This window comes from Anabrus simplex, chromosome 7, assembly GCF_040414725.1.
Source record: "Anabrus simplex isolate iqAnaSimp1 chromosome 7, ASM4041472v1, whole genome shotgun sequence".
In the NCBI taxonomy this organism is placed as follows: Eukaryota; Metazoa; Arthropoda; class Insecta; order Orthoptera; family Tettigoniidae; genus Anabrus; species Anabrus simplex.
In genome coordinates, this window is record NC_090271.1 from 297,011,747 (window position 1) to 297,031,656 (window position 19,910).

Below are 19,910 nucleotides of genomic sequence, written 5' to 3' on the forward strand. Positions count from 1 at the left end.
TCATTAGGGATTTACTCTATTTGAGGTTCCAAATTATTCAATGTTTCATATTTCGTGCTAGTTGGCCTCCATATAAGCAAATCTAAGTCCACTTTAAGTCGTAAGCATTCTCAAATTAATTCCATCGTAAGGATTACATGGCTAAATCATTCAATTATTATTTTAATTCATGGTTAAAAATTCAGTTAAAGTGCGTATATGACTTAACATAACATTACCAAGTGTATTACAATTAATATTCCAACGAATAATACCATGGGTGGAAAAATTGACACATAGGAAGACTCTATCCTCTTCTAAAATCCACATATGAAAGTCTAAGTCACCAGTGATGTCTTATATTGCTCCCATAAAATCATAAGTTGAATTGCCGTAAGTGAGAATATAAGGAAACAGTCATAGATATGTCAGTGAAGGCCTAAATATTGACGTAAGTGACCTCTCGGCTCTTCTGAAGATCCTACTTACTCAATTAATTCTATAGTGATGGCATTAAGATCGTATCCTAATCTGTATCATGTATATATTAGGGAATAAAATAGCAATCAGAAACAGTACGTTTCAATACCAATACCTTAGCATGTGCGACCTACACATACTACCATCTCTCGAAGAAATACTATGACCAACTTCCTAAATAACAGTAACTATCACCATCAAAATACACTAGCAACTCATATGCTAATTACATTCACCATTTAACACTTCCATTATCACGTAGCATTTATAATCGAAACACTCGTTTCATCAAAATACGCTACATATGTGCCATAACCTACACACATATAAATCATTATCACTACTGTCATAGTATCAAAGAAACAGCACATCGTAACCTTAAAATTGTGCCACTATATTTCATTGTAATACTCCCTAATACGATCTTTACGCTTGCTATTTGTTAAAGCCATCACGCATATAAATATTAGCTTCCTCATAATACTCTAACATTTCACTGACAACGAATTATGAAAAATATCAATCACTTCTCCACTATCATATTGACAAACTTACGAACGGCATTCACTGGTATTTTAACGCCTATGTTTGGAATTTACGGTAACATTGGATGAATACCTATTTCCTTGTGAGCACACTCGTATATTAACTACGCACACAAAATGTCACTATGCATATTATATATTAACCCAAAGAATAAGGTTTTCTACTTACGATACGACTCAAATGGGGACTTATCTTTGCTTATTGGATTTTTGACTTCCATCTCGCTGTTGATCGTCATGGGATGGTAGGCCTAGCTCCATGGTTCGGCTTAAGTAATAAGGGTTCATCTCGTCATCACAGCTGACTACTGTCCTCCTGGATCATCCATCTCGTCAAGCGTCACCATAGCCAGAGTAGTCTTTGCCTCAGCTTCTTAGAACATCATGATGGTCTTCATTGCATCAAGGACAGAAAAACACAAGGCATTAGTTGATTTGTACATGGTAATCTGCTTAGTAGTGCTAATGCGAAAAATATATTTTTTTTCTGGTCCGTCTAATTTGCCTATAAGACTCTAAATATCGTCTTATTCTAACTGTCTTGCTCGCCGAAACGGTGTGAAATTTACGCGCTTTTAGAATTGCACTCTATTTTCCGTTTAATTCAGCTCTCTAGACGTTGTGCAGTATCGGGCAAATAAAATGTTCCGAGCCCAACCGTGACGTAGTACAACTCCAACTTGACGTTTCTTATCAGCTGGTCTTTTATCTCACGTATATGTCAATCACAGCTGGTGTTCTGCGGGTTATCGTAGATTTGATCTTATCTCCAACAGTTGATTAAAGACTCCGATTATTAGTGGGTTTCTTTACGCGATTCCGTCTTTCTTTGATGTAGTGCTCAATTGAGATTTTTTCTAATGGAAGACTTTTTTTCAATAATCGATTTAAATAATCCGCTCTCGTCATTCTTTCGCACCGCCTTCTAAAAGTGATTCTTTCCGTGATTGCCGGTTGAATTTATTGTCTCTTTAGCTCGTACCGCTGCTAATTGCTTTTAATTTAATTCTTTAATGGCTGGAGCGCCATTTTTGTTCCTAATACAACAACTATAGAACGGTGAAATGGCACAGTATGTTAAAGATTTAAGTATGCAATTGATTGATATGAGTTAAATATAACAGAATTGGGACTGTTCTTATTCACTTAATGTTAAATCCGAGAATATAATACATCCATTAATATTTTACAGGTAGGGGATAGGGGCTGTAGCAAATAAATACCGATCCAGGGAAAAGGGGTGCGCAGTGCTAATGAGGTTGAGAACTGCTGGTCTACAATATCATAATATTCAGTAGTTTATTGCCTCATGGAAATGAAATTAAAATTACTGAAAAGCTGTTTGAGCTGTGTGCTGTTATGCCAGCTTGATGTTTCTGTACTGAGATATGTGCCAACTGTTGAAAATAAACGTCCTGGAGTGTTTCTTTGTAAGATATATTTTTGAAACAGTGGAACAAAACGTGTTAATTGCCTCTTTATATTGTGTTTGTTAATCGCTATAATCACCTGTCTCCAAGAACAAGGAAAATGGTAAACTTTAGAAAATGGAGAAAGGTCTGAACGAATATTTTAGCTGCAATGGTGAAATAGTGATCATTTTATAGAATTATAAAGTCAAAATTGAATGGTATAAGAGTTAATTTTGCTGATTGTTTTTCTAGTTTTAGCCTTCAAACAACGCTGTCAAAGGGTGGTTGCTCTCTTCATTTTAAGCACCTGCACTTCAGTCCTCACACTGCTGTTTAGTCTACGTGCATCGGGAAGCTGCTTACACTGCTGTCGTTTTTATGAAGTTACAATATTATTGGCTTTGCCCAACTAATATTTAACACAGATAACGTCTCCACGGAGCGCAGCTCGTGAGATATGGTGGCAACATAGCAGCCACTAGGATGGACTATTCTGAGTAACCCTTCCATTCCTTTCGACAAAGACTATAATTTTCTGGGCACTATTCCTCACTTTCATGCTTGTTTATACCGAAAGGCCACTGCAGAGAGAAGAGTAACAATACTTTACGAAAGGCAGGAGTGTCTTGGAAAAGCGTGCCATTCCAACTGATTCAGAAAATCCTCTTTTGTTGAGTTCTATTTGTGGCCTTAAAAGGCTCTAATTGGCATCTGAATACTCAAAGAAGTACGGATAATGACACTTAAACCTGTTTTCATTACCTTCCGCTCTGTCCCCCCCCCACTCCATTTTTTATTTTTTACCAGTCGTCTCTGAATGGTAGAAATCCGCTTCACAGTAACGAAAACACGGATAGTGAGACAGATCATGAATCAAGGAACGCCAAACTTGAGCTTGTTGAATTGTTTCTGCGCCTGATTGCAGCACTGTGTTCCGAACCCAGCTACACACAAACTGGCGTCTCTACTGTCTAATGTGTGGGCTAATTCATTTCCAAAGGATTAATATATCACATACCAGAGTACCTTATAATATTTGTATTATATTCATTAATCCAGGACCAGAGGACCATATTTACGACTCTGGCAGCTTAGTGGACTGAGCACTGCTTCGAATATAATTGCATTTTTATGTTTTAATACAACATAATATTATGTACACACCTCTTATAACTTTCTTGGCAAGACACGAACAAGAAAACAAACAAAAAAACTTAAATACATGGATCAAACATGGAGGATTTGCGACGTGACGAGTCCAAATATATTTTATAATTAATTTCCTTTAATTTGAAGTAAATAAATTCACCACGGATAATAGTTCATTTTGCAACAAGCCTATAATGGCAATAATTAAGACACGAGCATTTTTATAAAACGAGCGAAGAGAGCTTTATAATTACCATTGTAGACGAGTTGCATACGACTGTTTATGCTCGACGATAATTATAGTCCAACTCTATTTTTTAAATATTCATAAATGTCTGTCGAGATGTCGCTTGACAGGTTAGTTTACTGAACAGAGCGCATGCGCTGGGTTATTGATTTTCCGTGCGTGGATCAAAGACCTTGACAATGTCATAAATGTTTTCAAAGCTTTGATAGAAGGTTATCATGACCTCGCTTTATATCAAATACAAATTGTTTGTTGTGCAATTGGTTATAAATTTCATATTAGAGCCCGTATTGTCAAAGTATCAACTTGTGAAAATTTAGATTTTATAATTCCACCTTTACAATACTGTAATTGTCTTTATTAAAAAGACTACATTAAATTACACACGTGAAACATGTTTCGTCCTCTTATAGGACATCTTCTGTCACCAATACAAATACATAACATTACAAATAAAACGAGGAAACATTAAAATACGTAAATGCAAAGTCTTCGTATCCTGTGACGCAGCGTGATAGCGTCTTGTCAATCTTCAATGCTAAAATGGTGCAGCGTGAACATGATATGAAGCATGAAGTCCAATTAAAATCATGTGTTAAAACTGTTGTTCAAAACAACTAATTGTCAATTATAAAACACCGTAAGTGGCTATGCGAATAAAATTATGTGCATATTGTACATAAAACAGTGTTGTCATGATGCTACATTATAATGGTTTTCTTGATTAGGAGGTGGAGTTATACTGATGCAAGTTGAAGCTGATTGTGTGTTGACAATAGAAATTTTACACTTCTTGTTCCTATCCCTTTAATATTGACCAAGTCTAGTGCCTTACCAGGCACGTTACAAGCTGAGTTTCGAGAAATTTTGTCTAGCCGTTTCCCAGATGTTATGCCAAACCTTCAAACAGATAGATAAATAATGAATGGCCGTAGTGTAGCATTTTATCTATCTAATATGAAATAGAAAATATCGATTAGATCAAAATATGAAGTATTACGTCCTCATTGTACACTGTAATTCGTGATACCTAACGTAAAATAGATCACACCATTCACAAATACATTCCAGGGACGGCTCAACAAACTTCTTGTTATTACAAATTGTGTAGTGAAATCGATGCACTGCAAAATGTGTTACATTGTGTCTCAGTTCAAATCTTGATTATGTCTATTGAACAGAAGTCGTAATCCCGGTAGAACAGAACTCCAATGGAACGAGTTTCTTCTTCTCTTTCATCTCCCGGAATATTGCTTCGCTTTGTGAATTAGATGTCAATATCAGAAATATTCACTCGTTAACTCGTAAACCAGTCTGGAGGGTGATTAATTACGCAACTATGTAGTGTGTAATTCACTTCCCTTAAAGATAGTTCGTGCTTTCCATTTGATTGTTATTATACGAGTAATACTGTGTTTCTTTCTGTTAAATGTACGCCTTGGCAGTTATAAATATAAATTACAAAAAAGTACGAAGTATGCATACGACATTGGTTTTAAATTAGGAGTATTAGTTTTTATTTTTTATTTTCTGCTAGTGGCTATACGTCGCACCGACAAAGATAGGTCTTATGGCGACGATGGAATAGGAAAGGCCTAGGAGTTGGAAGGAAGCGGCCGTGGCCTTAATTAAGGTACAGTCCCATCATTTGCCTGGTGTGAAAATGGGAAACCACGGATAACCATCTTCAGGGCTGCCGACAGTGGGATTCGAACCCACTATCTCCCGGATGCAAGCTCACAGCCGCGCGCTCTTAACCGCACGGCCAACTCGCCCGGTGAGTGACTGTTTAAAAGCTGCTATTTTCGCCTTACGAAAGTCGTGGCGGAAAACGCAAGAAACATTGCCTAAAAGGCAAATTGAATGTATCCCTGATCGGGTTTGTTACAACTATTCAGGCATTGAATCTTCCTGGTATGGATCGCTCATGTCAATAGATAATATTCAACTACTGACATGCATGTGGACGAAATACTACAGTAATTTATTTTTGGCAGTCGAAATAGCACCTTTTGAACAGACACTCCTCAAATATAAACCCTGTGCCGGCACATATCCTACTCCTGTCGAATAGCACCAAGGTGACTGCTCAAGGCTTAACGTCCCCATCCGATGGACGTATCAACAGCGGCATATGCCCTCACTCCATGTGAGCACTGTGGAGAGGTTCGGAACTTAATACAGGCTGTTGGCACACATTAGATACCACCACCTCCACTACCCTGCCGGCCAACATTCTGATGGTGAAAATTTTTTCGACCACAAGATTCGAACCGGCTAACCACGGTGTCAGACCGTTTAGACTTCAACGCCTTAACCATCATGGCCACAAGGCGGGTTTGTAGGAACATTATTTAAACTAGTACAAATGAAATTCATCTGGCCGGCAACCAACATCGCAATGTTCTGCTCCATTAGATAAGAACACAATTCTAGTTCCGGGACCTACATGTTTTTCAACAATCTACGACAGAGGTTAACTGATTGGAAAAGCAGAAATGTGTTCGGATGGGAACTCGAGATTAGTTCCAGCTCGCTATTGGTATGTTGGGAATTGGGTTGAAAGCTAATCACAAGGAGACAGACGATACCACAGTCATCGCTAGTGTGCACTGGAATTGCTTTTGGTACTTATGTGTAATGTGGTGTATTCAGAATTTGAAACATTCTTCTGTATGATGCAATGTAAATAAATGTAAGTTGTAGAAATTTACTTCGACCATACAATCAGCTGTTAGCAATCGTAGACGTTAGTGAATACGCGTAATGTAAGTTTAGAAAGAGTTTTAAAAGCCTGGGCTCTACTTTTTTTCTTTTGTTACCTAATTACGCTGTTCCAAGTCTTCACTGGTATCATAATATCTTCTCGAATGTCTTATGGGAATATCTACCTCCATCGGCTAGATGGGGTTATTGTAATTATGTATTTGGTTGCGGTGAGCGACCGGCTCAGAATTCTTACCTTGTCTGTGGGTTGTCTTGCACTTAGCCTCAAATATTTTTGGCTTGTTTGATTCGTTTTCACTCATTCTTTTGTCTTTCCGTTTTCGGTAACTTTATACCTTCCTGAAATGAATATATTGAGACAATTGGAAAACTTTCACGAAGTTCAAACCTTTTCAAAATTTCTCACATACTAATCACGTTTCTCACAAATAGTATTAAGGATATCAACCTCCAGTCGAAGTCAGGTGATGCAAGAAATATTAGGTTAGAAAATAAAGTCTTAAGGGGAGTCGGAAAGCCCTATCTTGATAATGTTAATTTGACAGAAAAGATGCCCCGTTATCTCAGGAATTATTAAGTTCAGAGCTTTGATATTTTTACTACATGTACTTACACTCTTTCCATACCTACTGAACCAGGATGGTATGGTTGGAGAAAACGATTGTAAAGTTATGAATTTGTTGAATAAGTTCCAAATTTTTAACAAAAAATGTCATTAAAAACGCATGTAAATCAGAAACTATATAATTGAAGTGTTTTTATCTGGTTCAGTAGCTGTATAATGGCACAATGTGACTCTCTGCAAACAATGAACTGCCTATCCAGTGTAGTTTCCGAGATAATGGGTCAAACGTGTGAGAAAAAGTCATTTCTCAGAATATGATTTCAAAGTAAAACAAAATGTTCATTCACACATTTACCCACAACAGTGCCTAAAATCTAACTCTATGTAAGTTTAGAAAGAGTTTTAAAAGCCTGGGCTCTACTTTTTTTTTTCTTTTGTTACCAAATTACGCTGTTCCAAGTCTTCACTGATATCATAATATCTTCTTGAACGTCTTATGGGAATATTATAACAGTGTTATGACAGTGCCGGAAACCTCTGCGCATAGCATTCAGGAATAGAACAGTAAAAACCACAACCTTTTAAATTAAAGGGTTCCAGACATTTATATTTTCAAAAAGAAACATGTCTAAGTTGCCCAATTTGACACTTGTGCATTGATTTTTTAAACATTTAAAATGCTTCCATATGTCGTATTAAAATAAATTATACACCATTTTAATCAGCAGAGTCCAAATAACGGGATGAGGCAACATTTTGAAAAAGTCATTTTTAAAAATATTTTTGGTTTCCGACTCCCCTTAAAGGAAGTAGATGAGTATTGTTACTTGGGTAGTAAAATATCCAACGATGGTAGAAGTAAAGAGCACATAAAATGCAGACTAGCAGAATTAAGGAAGACCTTTCTTACGAAATGAAATTTGCTCACTCTGAACAATGATATTGGTATTACATGTTTATGAGGACTTTAGTCTTGTACGTGGCGTTATAAGGAAGTGAAACATGGGCAATACTAGCTCAGAAAGAAAGAAAAAGAAGCTCTTGAAATGTGATTTTAGAGTAGAATGTTGAAGGTGAGATGGATAGATCGAATCTGGAATGAAGAGATACTGAATAGAGTTGGTGAGAGGAGATCGATTTGGCTGAATTTGACGAGAAACAGAAATTCAGAACACATCTTAAGATACCCAGGACTTGTTTAGTTTGGTTAATTGGTTTTTGGCGGAAGTGTTGTGATAGTACATATATCACACCCCCCGAATTATATGTGGAAGTTAGAGATATTATTGTCAGTATTCGATTTATTATTATTATTATCATTATTATTATCAGTATTTCATTTGTATATTTTGCCATTTATATTGGTAAGCTGGAAGATATCCACGTATATAGGTATGAGTAATTTGTTTTGCACGAGTGGGAAAACATTTGCTTTAATAACTCAGGTAATTTGGTTGAGTCATGTGGCTACCCCAGTGTTTGTTGTGATGTACTTGTGTCGGAATATTCAATGAGTCATGTATATATCCCAGCCTGATGAGATGAGCTTGTTGTTGTATTAGGGAAGTTCGTTGACTCATCCGAGGCAAACCTCAGAGTTTGTTTATCTCTTGGGAGCAAGGTCTTGGCAAGAGGTTCACTCATGATTGGCTGGCAAGTACCAATCCAGACATATCATCTGAGAGGAGGGGGATGTTGATGTCTATAAAAGTGGATCATACGGTGGCAACCGAGGTGATTGTAAAGGAACGAGAAGGAAGTTAACTACAACCAGTGACACTGTATAAGAGAACTACAACTGACGCACTGTACGAGAAGGAAGTAGTGCTGATACACGGAACTGGAGTGACACGGCAGCAATGGACTGGACTTCAAACGTTCGTGGAGCGTAGTCTTGTTATGTTCGTGGAAAGTGGATGATTGTGGAGAGTGCTTGCGCATTAAGTATTGTAGCACTTGTGGCGGCCTAGCATTATATGTTGGTGAAAGCTATCTCAGACTTTCCATAAATTTATGTTGAGGATCGACAGACGTGTCTATATATCTTTACAACAAGTGTTAAAATATGTGAACACAGTAGTACAAGGTACAGTATCTGTGTGATGTGATAACTGCCGATTATGAGAATCGGTAAGTCGATTTGATATAGAGACAGTGAAGGGTATTTATCTTCATAAATGTACATTGTTCATAGGACTATCTACAAATGGTAGCTTAGTCCTCGCTTTCGTGTTCCCACGATTTTCATTATTGTTGTTGTTGTAAATATGGAGTCTTCCAGCAATATTTTATGTGTGTATTATATGTATAATGTTGTATGTTGATGAGGTGCTCATGCACGGAATTTGTTAAGAATATAGTTAGCTATTTTAGAATCAGTGTTATTGATGAACCTAGGTGCAGTTCCTACCTAATTAGTAGTTTTCAGGAGGTTAGGTAAGGCGTGCAGCAGATGTACCAGTACACAGCATTATGTACACGCCCTGGGATATAAAGTTTATCATGCTCTTATCTAAATTCGAGGAATCCATTCTGGTGAACTCTGGCGCTCATACTACGGACATTTCGGTTAATTATGCTTATTAATTTTATTATGTTTTTTGAGTAATTTTATTTATATATTTTATTCATGATTTTATTTATTATTATCATCAAAAAGTTACAGTGTATGCGGTAAGAACGGTAGGGGTTGGCCAAGGTATGAATATGACAAGCAGATGTAGGTTGTAGTACTTACGTATAAATGGAAAGTAAAGCACAGGATAGGACAGAATGGAGAGCTGAATTAAATCAGACTATGGACTGATGACTCAAACAACAACAACAACGCATCCTATGTAAGAATTAGGAGTGGAGAGTTTGACTTGCTATATAAAAGTGAGGGATGACATGAATTACTTAATGTACATGGGACTTGACATTTTTCACTAGAAAATCCATAAAATCTGTACAATTTGTAAATAAATAAATACATATATACGTAAATAATAATAATAAAAATAACAATATACTCCGAATAGGCTATCTTGATAGAATTTTATATTTCATCAAGGCTTGTAGGGTGAACATAATGTAATTCAATAAAAATGCACGAATAAGTTATATGATTCTATCCTTTCTTCTCTTTAGTTGTCGGGTATGTTGACATCAAGGATATTCCGGTGTAGTTCATTTCAATAGGAGAAATAAACAATAGATGTACACAATTTTCCCTTCAGTCATATATTCTTTCGATATGCAGTCTATCTGTAACTCCAAACACTGAGATCATGAAATTAAATTTACTTTTAATTTCTTTATATTCAATCAATTTATTTTAGTGTACACTTTGTGATAGGCATCCTCCAAGTGGAGGAAGATTTTCGAAATAAATAATCCGCCACGTAAACCATAATTTATCAGCAAGCCGCAAGGTAATTCTACATCGCAAACAAACTACCAACTCGAAATTCAGGCGTTCTTTCTGTACTATTTACGTCTAACATTAGTGGTTTTGTCCTAAGACTCCTGATTTTAGTCAACCTTACGAGTTTCCTTTGCAGTGTTTGGTTTGTTTACCCGGACGCTTTACAAACATCGTGTGTACACTTGACTCTTACCGGTAACGAAGCGTACACACTTCAGGCGAGTAAGACGGAAGTGAGTACACTCCGTGGATGGAACATTGGTAATTTCGGAGACTTTGTACAGTCTCGGCCTCCTTTAACTAACAGCGTTATGTGTACAATTTGGACTTGGCCGTAAGACCACAACAATGAAGGAACGATCTGGCATGTTAATGTAATTATCTGAAGTGACGACATGTAACATAAGACTGTCGATGTAGTCCTAATCACGCCTGAGGTAGGTATTTAGTGCCACAAATGCCTTTGCTGGCCAGACCTAGTGTTTACACTGCAATACATCTTCTGGTGTCGGCTAGAACAAATTTGTTACTTTCATTGACCTGTCACAGTCTCATTCTTGGTTTTCGAAACATGAAAGTAACTCAGGTATGAGTGATGCTAGATATATCATTCCTAATAAAATAATGTAATTTTCTTGATGTCACAGTAACTACTTTTTCTACGGTTTTCTGAGACGCCGAAGAGCCAGAATTTAGTCCCGCAGGAGTTCTTTTACGTGCCAGTAAATATATCGAGACGGGGCTGACTTAACTGAGCACCTTCAATACCACCGGACTGAGCCAGGATCGAACCTGCCATGTTCGGGTCAGAAGGCCAGCGCCTTCACCGCCTGAGCCACTCAACCCGGCAATGTGATTCCTTATGCAGCCGGTGTCTGTTACGAATGGTATGAAAATATCGCTCATATGGTCGGCTGGAGCATGCGTGGGCTTGGCAGGCTGATATGTAATAGCAACTTCTGGCTCGGAGAGGAAAGCAACTACCTCACTCTTCATTTTCCAAGTACGCCTCTTCAGTGACGCCTTGGCCACCTATGATGGCTGATAGCGGTACAAACCAGCCTCCGGGCTGAGCAGTCAACATACATACAATGAGTTATAAATGATATCATAAAAGTGGATAAATTTGTAAAAGTGAGTACGGTAATTTAAGATGACTATTTGACTTAAAATACACCTATATTATTTTGGAACCGTAATTAGGCCCGTGAGCAATAAAAACAAGAACATTTTAAGATCAAATTAATTTCTAGACCACACATGTGTAGACGATGTTCAATATAAGGAGAAAACAGTAAATTTAGTTACAAGAATCTGACCTCAGTATGATGCCATCAGGTGATGCTATTATACTAGAAACAGTTAGTGTTGCTCCGGACTCCGAAGTGGTAGCATTCGTGTGAGGAATCGTTTGGTCGTACTGATTTTTAAAAGTATAATGCAAATCAAATTCAAATAGAGAAAAAGAGGGAAACTTGGGGTGCAATTATTTGAACAAGAATATTTCTTTCGCAAAATGTTGCGATACATCGGCAGTAACTTTTTCAGTACTATCGAAAACGTACTCGAGGGATTAGAGCAATGCATCAAACTAAAAAGGAATCGAAATCCCCAATGCCGATCGTCAGAAATAGTAATGAAAGCTTCTCAAAATCAAATCGCTCGAACGTAGTGAGGCGTGTTCTACGCTACTGGTGCCCAGCCGAGCACTTCTATTGCCCAAGTGGTGGAAAATGTCGTAGAAGGTGATAAGAAAGTGGCTCCGGTTAGTTCATCGAGGATCTCAAGACTTTGTGTGATAGTCCAATAAACCTTTGCCCCGCAATATTGACATTGATCTCTTTTGCTGTGTACATCACTCTCCGTGCCTCCGATCCTTTGCACGTAGAAATTTGTTTAGAATTAAAAATAAAACGAATTAAGTAATATATTAAAGCCATCCACATTTTCTATTTGTACAATATCTATTTTGCTACATTTATTCTGGAGCGGAATGATTGTCCGTAACCATGACACAACCCAGCCCGAATTTTTGTTCATTTTCATTTTGCACAGAGAACACATACAAGTATAAAGAAAAAGCCAAAAATGGAAATTATTAAGGTTGATTTGATATCACTGTATGAAACAATTATTTGGTTACGTGCTTTAATTTGAGGCAGCATACCGGATATTCATTTGCCAAACTATACTTCACAGTTATAATATTTTGCGACGTCTTCTTCTGTGCGAATGGGTCACTTAGGATCACGTGGAATTAATATTTTTTGAGCTTTCTCCTTGCCCAATAGTTCTTAATTTTCTTCGATTGTTGTAATTTCTGTTCGTCCACGAGGTAGGCCCTACGTCGTGTTGGTTTCCTTTCGTCTTCTTCAAATCCCCTTGTGTGAAGGGTTTTTTCTAATTACATTTATATCCTGCTGATTTGGTGATCCTAATTCAGTGAGGTCTTTCCCTACTTGCTTATACCATTTTGATCTCATGCATTTCATTTGAAGAAGTAAGTCTGGTGTTAGTTACTCTCACAGTCTCATTGTGTCAGTAAGTTTAGAACTTTTAAAATATATTTCCGTGTTGGATTTGGGGTAATGCATTTCATTTTCAATTCTGGGCCCTAAGACTTTTCTCAATATTTCCCTTTCTTTAACCTTTAATTATTCTTTTAAGTTTGTATGATGTAATATGAATGTTTCTGAAGCATAAAGAGCTTCATGTTTGATCATTGTTAAATAATGACGAAATTTACTATTCCAAGAAAAGCATTTTTTTGTTATAAATATTATTGTATTTGTATGTTGAAAAGAAATTTCGATTTTCTGATTTAATGAAGATAATGATTTATTTTTATTGCCATATTTTGTGACTGTCAACATTATATTAATGACAACATTGCTATATTCATGTGGTAGCGGGGAATTATACTGAAACATTGGCTTATAAAATGCCCCAAACACAACAACTGAGATTATCCCAATCGGGCACACAATGATTTGCCACAGCCTATAAAGATCCCGCGAAGACATTGAAAATATCTGTGTCTGTGGAAAATTATTTTAGTTCAAATACGATTTCTTCATTGTAAATTACTGAACATTGTTTGAATTAAAAATTCTTTCTATGCTACAGTCTCAATCTGATTGCCTTTACTTTTGGCACACTTGTACAGTTACATGCTATTCTTAATTTGAAGTATCCACATTAATAACAGATGGTAAGGTCCAGAAAATATTTTATGTTATAATATGAAAATGGAATATTTATTATTATACGCAGCAAACGGTTAAAATCATTGTTCATAAGAATAACACCACCAATTGTTCCCTTACTTCTCTAAACTTCACAACCATGTTTCACAATACGGAACCAAAAATTGCCAGTAACTCAATGGTTGGACGAGGAAGGTGTTGAAAGACGTACTGTAAGGGTACTGTAGCTGTACACTAAAGATGTGGATAATCTCACACTAATAAGGTTGGGTAAAGAATGGATACAAACAGACAAAACATTTCTCCCAATAAATGTAAACCCATGAAGACATGTACAGTAAAATACATTATACTTCCTGAAAATTGATATAATTATTCTTTAAAAAATCGTTATTTCGAAAATGTTTTTATATTTTATTTTTAATTAAAACTATAGTACCGGGCTAATGTTACATGTACATTTCAATGAGATATCCATTTAACCACATTTTCCTTCAACATACTGAGTGATAATATTGTAAATGTTAAAAAGTTATAAAACACTAACAACTGAAATTTAACAAATTTGTAATACAGTTGTCTCTATTTAATTCGAATTCGAAGGGGGATACGAGCAAGGAATATAATTTTCAAAAATTTATATAAACATACACGCCTTACTCTGTTAAAAAATCAGTGAAAGAAAATTACCAACATATACAGAAACTAATTAACATACTGTGGCCCTTACCTTTAAATCTATAGTACTTTGTGTGTGATTCTTATTAGAATGTAAGTTGATAATATGTTCGGTCGTGTCCCTTCATCTTCAGGAATAACAATTTTCTTCCTCCCGCCTTTTTCGAATTACTTTACTTTGTCTCTGATATTAACCTAACACATGCGCCCTATTTCGACATTGCGAATAACGTGCACTGAAATAATACAACAATTTAACAAAGGGACGTTTGGCCAAAAAATCCAGTAAAGTATTGAAGATATTTCCAAGTTTTTGTTCTTACAACTCAATGCTTAGACGGGGAAAGGGTGGAAAGACGCACTGTAAGTGTACTGTACCTGGACACTAAAGATTTGGATAATCTCATACTAACAAGGGTAGGATCAAGGTTGCATACAACAAGACAAAAGCTCTCCTCCAATAAAAGGAAACCCTAGAAAACATGTACAACAAAATACATTATTCTGTTTGCTATCGGTCCAGCTCTAGGCATTGTTAGGATTTCTTACGAATCCCTAACTTTACTGACATTGAAATTCAGGAATACTTTGCTTCTGAAACCCTGGATTTCAACCATCCAATAAACCGATCGAAAATTAGAATTACACGTTAATTTTAACTTAATTTTACATAGAAATTTATACATAGCTGCTTCTGTCCGAATTAACCAATAATACGAATTATCCACGTTCGAATTGTAAGGAGTGGACTCTAACAATCACAACTGTAATGTGTACATGGTAGAATGCGGTAGAGTGGATTCTTCTGTGATCCACCATTGTCATGTGTGAAGACACCAACCATTTTTACGGCCGGTTTGTTAATTGCACTTGGAATATTTAGCCAAATTTTTCACCATGTAACGTGAAGTGATTCATCACCGTTAATAAATAATATCTAGAGTAGAATATGGTATACAAAACACAAACAGTTTTCGGAAATTCTCCTGTAATAATAAAATTATTGAATTGTTTCTTTGACCACATTCATAATATTATATTCAAAATACAACATATTTTCCAGAATTAGTTTGAACTAATTATAATGCATTACATTTCGTTACTATTTTAGGCACTTCAATTCAATACACATTTCCATCTTTTGTAATCCATAGAAATCGGGTAATTCGAAGTTAGTGTTCACAGACAGGAAAGGGAGATTGCTTCAGGTTTATTATTAAATGTAACTTACAATACAGTGCATAAGGAAACATACATTTATTTAAATAACTTTTTAACTACGTGCCCGTTTATCGTTAAAAACATTCATTTCATATACATTTTTATTCCCAACTTCCGACAATCCTTCAGAGTCACTGATCAAATTTCGTCTACTCCTGTTGCTTTTGGACAGTGAACATTAGTTCCCATCAGTTCATAATTTGATCGTCCGTATCCGTCACAGTCTTCCTTTTACAGTCCCGAGTTTAATTCCAGGTTGGGCTGGGGATTTTACCTAGGTTTGGTTAATTCCTGTAGCTTGCAGCATGGTTTCCTTGATCGTCATAAAAATAATCATCTACGTGGAACATGAATGCACACATCCCTCTACATAGGGCTAGCTTCAGGAAGTGCATCCGGCCATAAAATAGGGCTTAATCAACATTAGTACTCTAGATAATTGACAAAAGGCAAGGGAAAAAAATCATATTGAAATATGAATGAAATCCGATCTGCGAGGAAGATATGTACTGATTGGATCAAAGCATCAATTGCACCTATCTACAAGCGAGTACGATCGACGGTAGACAGTATGTTAAATATAATTCAGGACGTTTTCAGACCACTGAGGAGCTAACAGTATTTGAATACCAATATGTGCCTAGTAATTGCATACTGCTATGAGGGGAAGAGACAATATTGTTTTGCTTCGTAGATCTACACTGCACGTATGCCAGAGTACTATGGAAATTATTATTTGCCATACAGAACTTCTGATAGCGGAATTTGAACCCACCATCTTCCAAATGCAAACTGACAACGACAAAGCCGGAACCACTCACCTTAATCGCTCGATTTTATGTAGAAATTTCAGTTATCGTAGCACAAATTTCCAAAAATCTGAAGGAATTTTGAGATTATAATTACTAACAAAACGTTTGGTCTTAGGTTCCTCAGCACGTAAAGGAAAAGAAAAGGATAGTGGTGTAAAGAGAACATTTTAGAAAACATATTCTGGAACCCTATTCTAGGTGAAAGTTAATGTCCGGGATATTTACCAGCATTGAACGCTCTGTGGAACACAATTGAATTAAATGTTCACACCAATGAGCATGGCCGCTTTGCAGTTGTACAATTAGCTGAGAGGAAGCCTTGTAAGTGGTCGAGCTAACTTCATGAACTTACTTGTTGTCCGGTCTTCATGCTCCTGTGATTGGTGGAACTAACTTTGTAATTAATTATTCTCTCAGTTATATCACAAACTAGTTTCGGATGCGCATCAGGGGTAATAATCAAATTCAATGTTCTGAGGATTAGAGACAAATTTCGATGAACATTTAGAATGGATGAATGATTACTCAGTAAACGACACTAATTCGATGCGTAAGCTAACAGGGGTTGGCAACAGTTTCCTCAGAATATTCGCATCCCTGGTTATTTACTTCCAGCGAAGATGTTCTTAACTTCTTCCAGGATGAAACCATAACATGTCATCTCAGTATTGTAAATTTTTTTATTAAATGACCTAAATTATCAGAAGGTTAACTCACGAATGCAATGTTTTAACAGTTTTCTTGAAGCACAACTACCAGTTCTAGAACTTGTATAATTTATAGGTGTGAGGTTAATGTTCTGTTTGCTGTTACGCTGTTAATAACTGTTATCAAAACCTTAAAATCATCCCAGCGTCTGGTGTGTAAATGTATTCTTGCGAAGATTGTTTCTATAGAGAATCCTTAAGGGAATGTGAACGTGAAAAATCGCAACAGGATCATGTTTAGCTTCTTCACTTCTCCAAATAGAGAAAGCATTCGTAAATCGTAAGATGAAATGACATATTGTGACGTACCCACTTTGCCCACAGATGTATGACAACTTTATGACGTGGCGGGTCACTTTAATATTAAAATAAATAAATGATATGTCATTGTTTCTCCAGAAACAGTATCCCAAGGGCGCCAGTCTTCAGGCTTATGGCTTGAAAACAAAAGTAGATAATTAATAATAATAATAATAATAATAATAATAATAATAATAATAATAATAATAATAATAATAATTAAAAATACGTAGTGAGACTCAAAAAACTCCCAGGGGTGGGGTGAACGGAACACAAATCATTAAGTACACTAACTTGGAATTTAAGGATCATTAATAATTATTTCATAAAATACCAATTAAAACAGCTATTTATTAAGATGAAAAACGTGACGTAACGGCGTATTAACGAAATCTGAACTTACGGAAGCAAAAGAAAAAGTGAATGAAATTAACTTTAAGAAAATGAACTGTTGCGCGAAGACTTGCAGTAACTTATGCCATAAGCTCACCAAATGTAGACTCTGTTGTCTTGAAGCTGAAGATGGGTGGATTTCTCATACAGGCTGCCTCATCTGTTGTTGGATTCTAGTCCTACATCCACATTTCCTGTCTTTAACACTTCCTATTTTACTCCTTACATAAAGTCGTAATGAGTCCTAATTTTAAGTGCAAAACCACCATGGGTTATGTTCATGGAGAGAATACCTTCGTATTCTTCCGTATTACGGAACAGTAGCGTAGCTAAATTCATAATAAAAGCTCTCCTCCCCTATACCAGTCAGAACCGGTCTCCCGTTGACTACCTCTCGTCATTGAGATAACAAGTCCCAATGAGAGTAACTTTTGAGTAGAATATACTCAGATGCGAAGTGAACTAAGTTAAAATCTTCTCCGATGTGTAGACGTAGAATCGTAGTAAGAGTATCTTCCAAGCGTGAGAATCAGAATCAGAATGTCCGAATCTCAATCTTAATGTCCTCTCCAGCCCTTGTCCGTGGTATATATTGGTTCAAAAGTCTCCTTCCATCAGCCATATCACATGGTCCAGTAAGATTCGAGGTCTCATCCCTTCTCCCTTGTATAGTTGTGCATCCATCACGTTGCTTCATTACGTTCATTCACATAGGCTGAACTTTCCGGCTGAAATAAAGCGTCTCGAAGCTGAGTTTGAAAAGTGGGTGTTAATAATGTATCAACTGTCTTTTCATGAGGTGGAGAGGGTAATATCTCTCGTAACCTCGATGACGTACTTTTCCTGGAACTGGGCTGAAATTAGCCTGCTGACTCTGGTCACATCACAATGGCTATTGGAAAATTTACTGCAAGTTATAAATATGCGTGATGTTGAAATACATTACCCAATAATTTGTTCGTTCAGAATACGTTATAGCCGCGATACAAAGAAATGAAATGATGATTGAAATGGATGATAAAAGCCCTATATATATATACATATTAATTTAAAATGACCTATCAGTGATTAAATATATACATATTATCAATTAAATATATAGTTCAATAATTAAAAACATTCAGTGATGTCCCAAACATCACATTCGCCCCTCTGAGCCTGAAACAAGTAGTACTTCGTTGAGGGCTCACACTTACACTTTGCCACTTACGTTTCACTTGCTTTCAAAACCACTGTACATTCATTCATTACTGTATACAACATAACACTATTTTACAAAATGACAACTTGATGATTCCACCTACAACTTAATAACTAATAATATATAACACTTCAAAATTTCCATTAAAACACAATATTACAACTTAGCGAGTTTCTGATGTCTCACTTTCTCAAATGTTCGTCATCTCTTGCTGATTTTATCAATCCAGTGTATGCAATACTTGACAATTCAATTTAGATCTGTACAAAATTTACACAAACAAAATGCATCGTATTACTCTTTCAAGTGTTTATACGTTCTTGCTGTATGACTATCACTTCACACACGCTAAAACATTCACGTGGTTTTAGCCTAGGGTAAAATTATTGCAAGTCTTTATGATGACTTCTTATAGTCTACGGGGAATTTACAAATTTTAAACTGAATTATTAATGATCCTCGTTATATAAAATCAAATACTAGATTACCCATACATGGCGTTACGTAAAGAGAACAGACGTAACCTTGGTAATGAACTCGTGTCAATCGTATACACACACATTGTGTAGCAAGCAAAACAAAACTTGGGAAACTCCACCTACCAGAGAGCAGTCACTCCACGCTGCGACAGGTGTATATTATATAAGAGATAAGCGTGGCCTGGCTCACTGACCTATATTCCAGCACTATGGAAAATCCACAGGACTCGTAATATATTTACGTAAACTTCTAATGTTGTACGTACCCATTAAAATGCAATCACCGTCAGATAATTTATAAGCACACAGTCCTAGTCTCTTGTGTATACGATAAGGTCCTTGATATAAAACTCCAGCCATATCATCAATAAAAACCGTGGCGAAATCCCCTGCCACATCACCT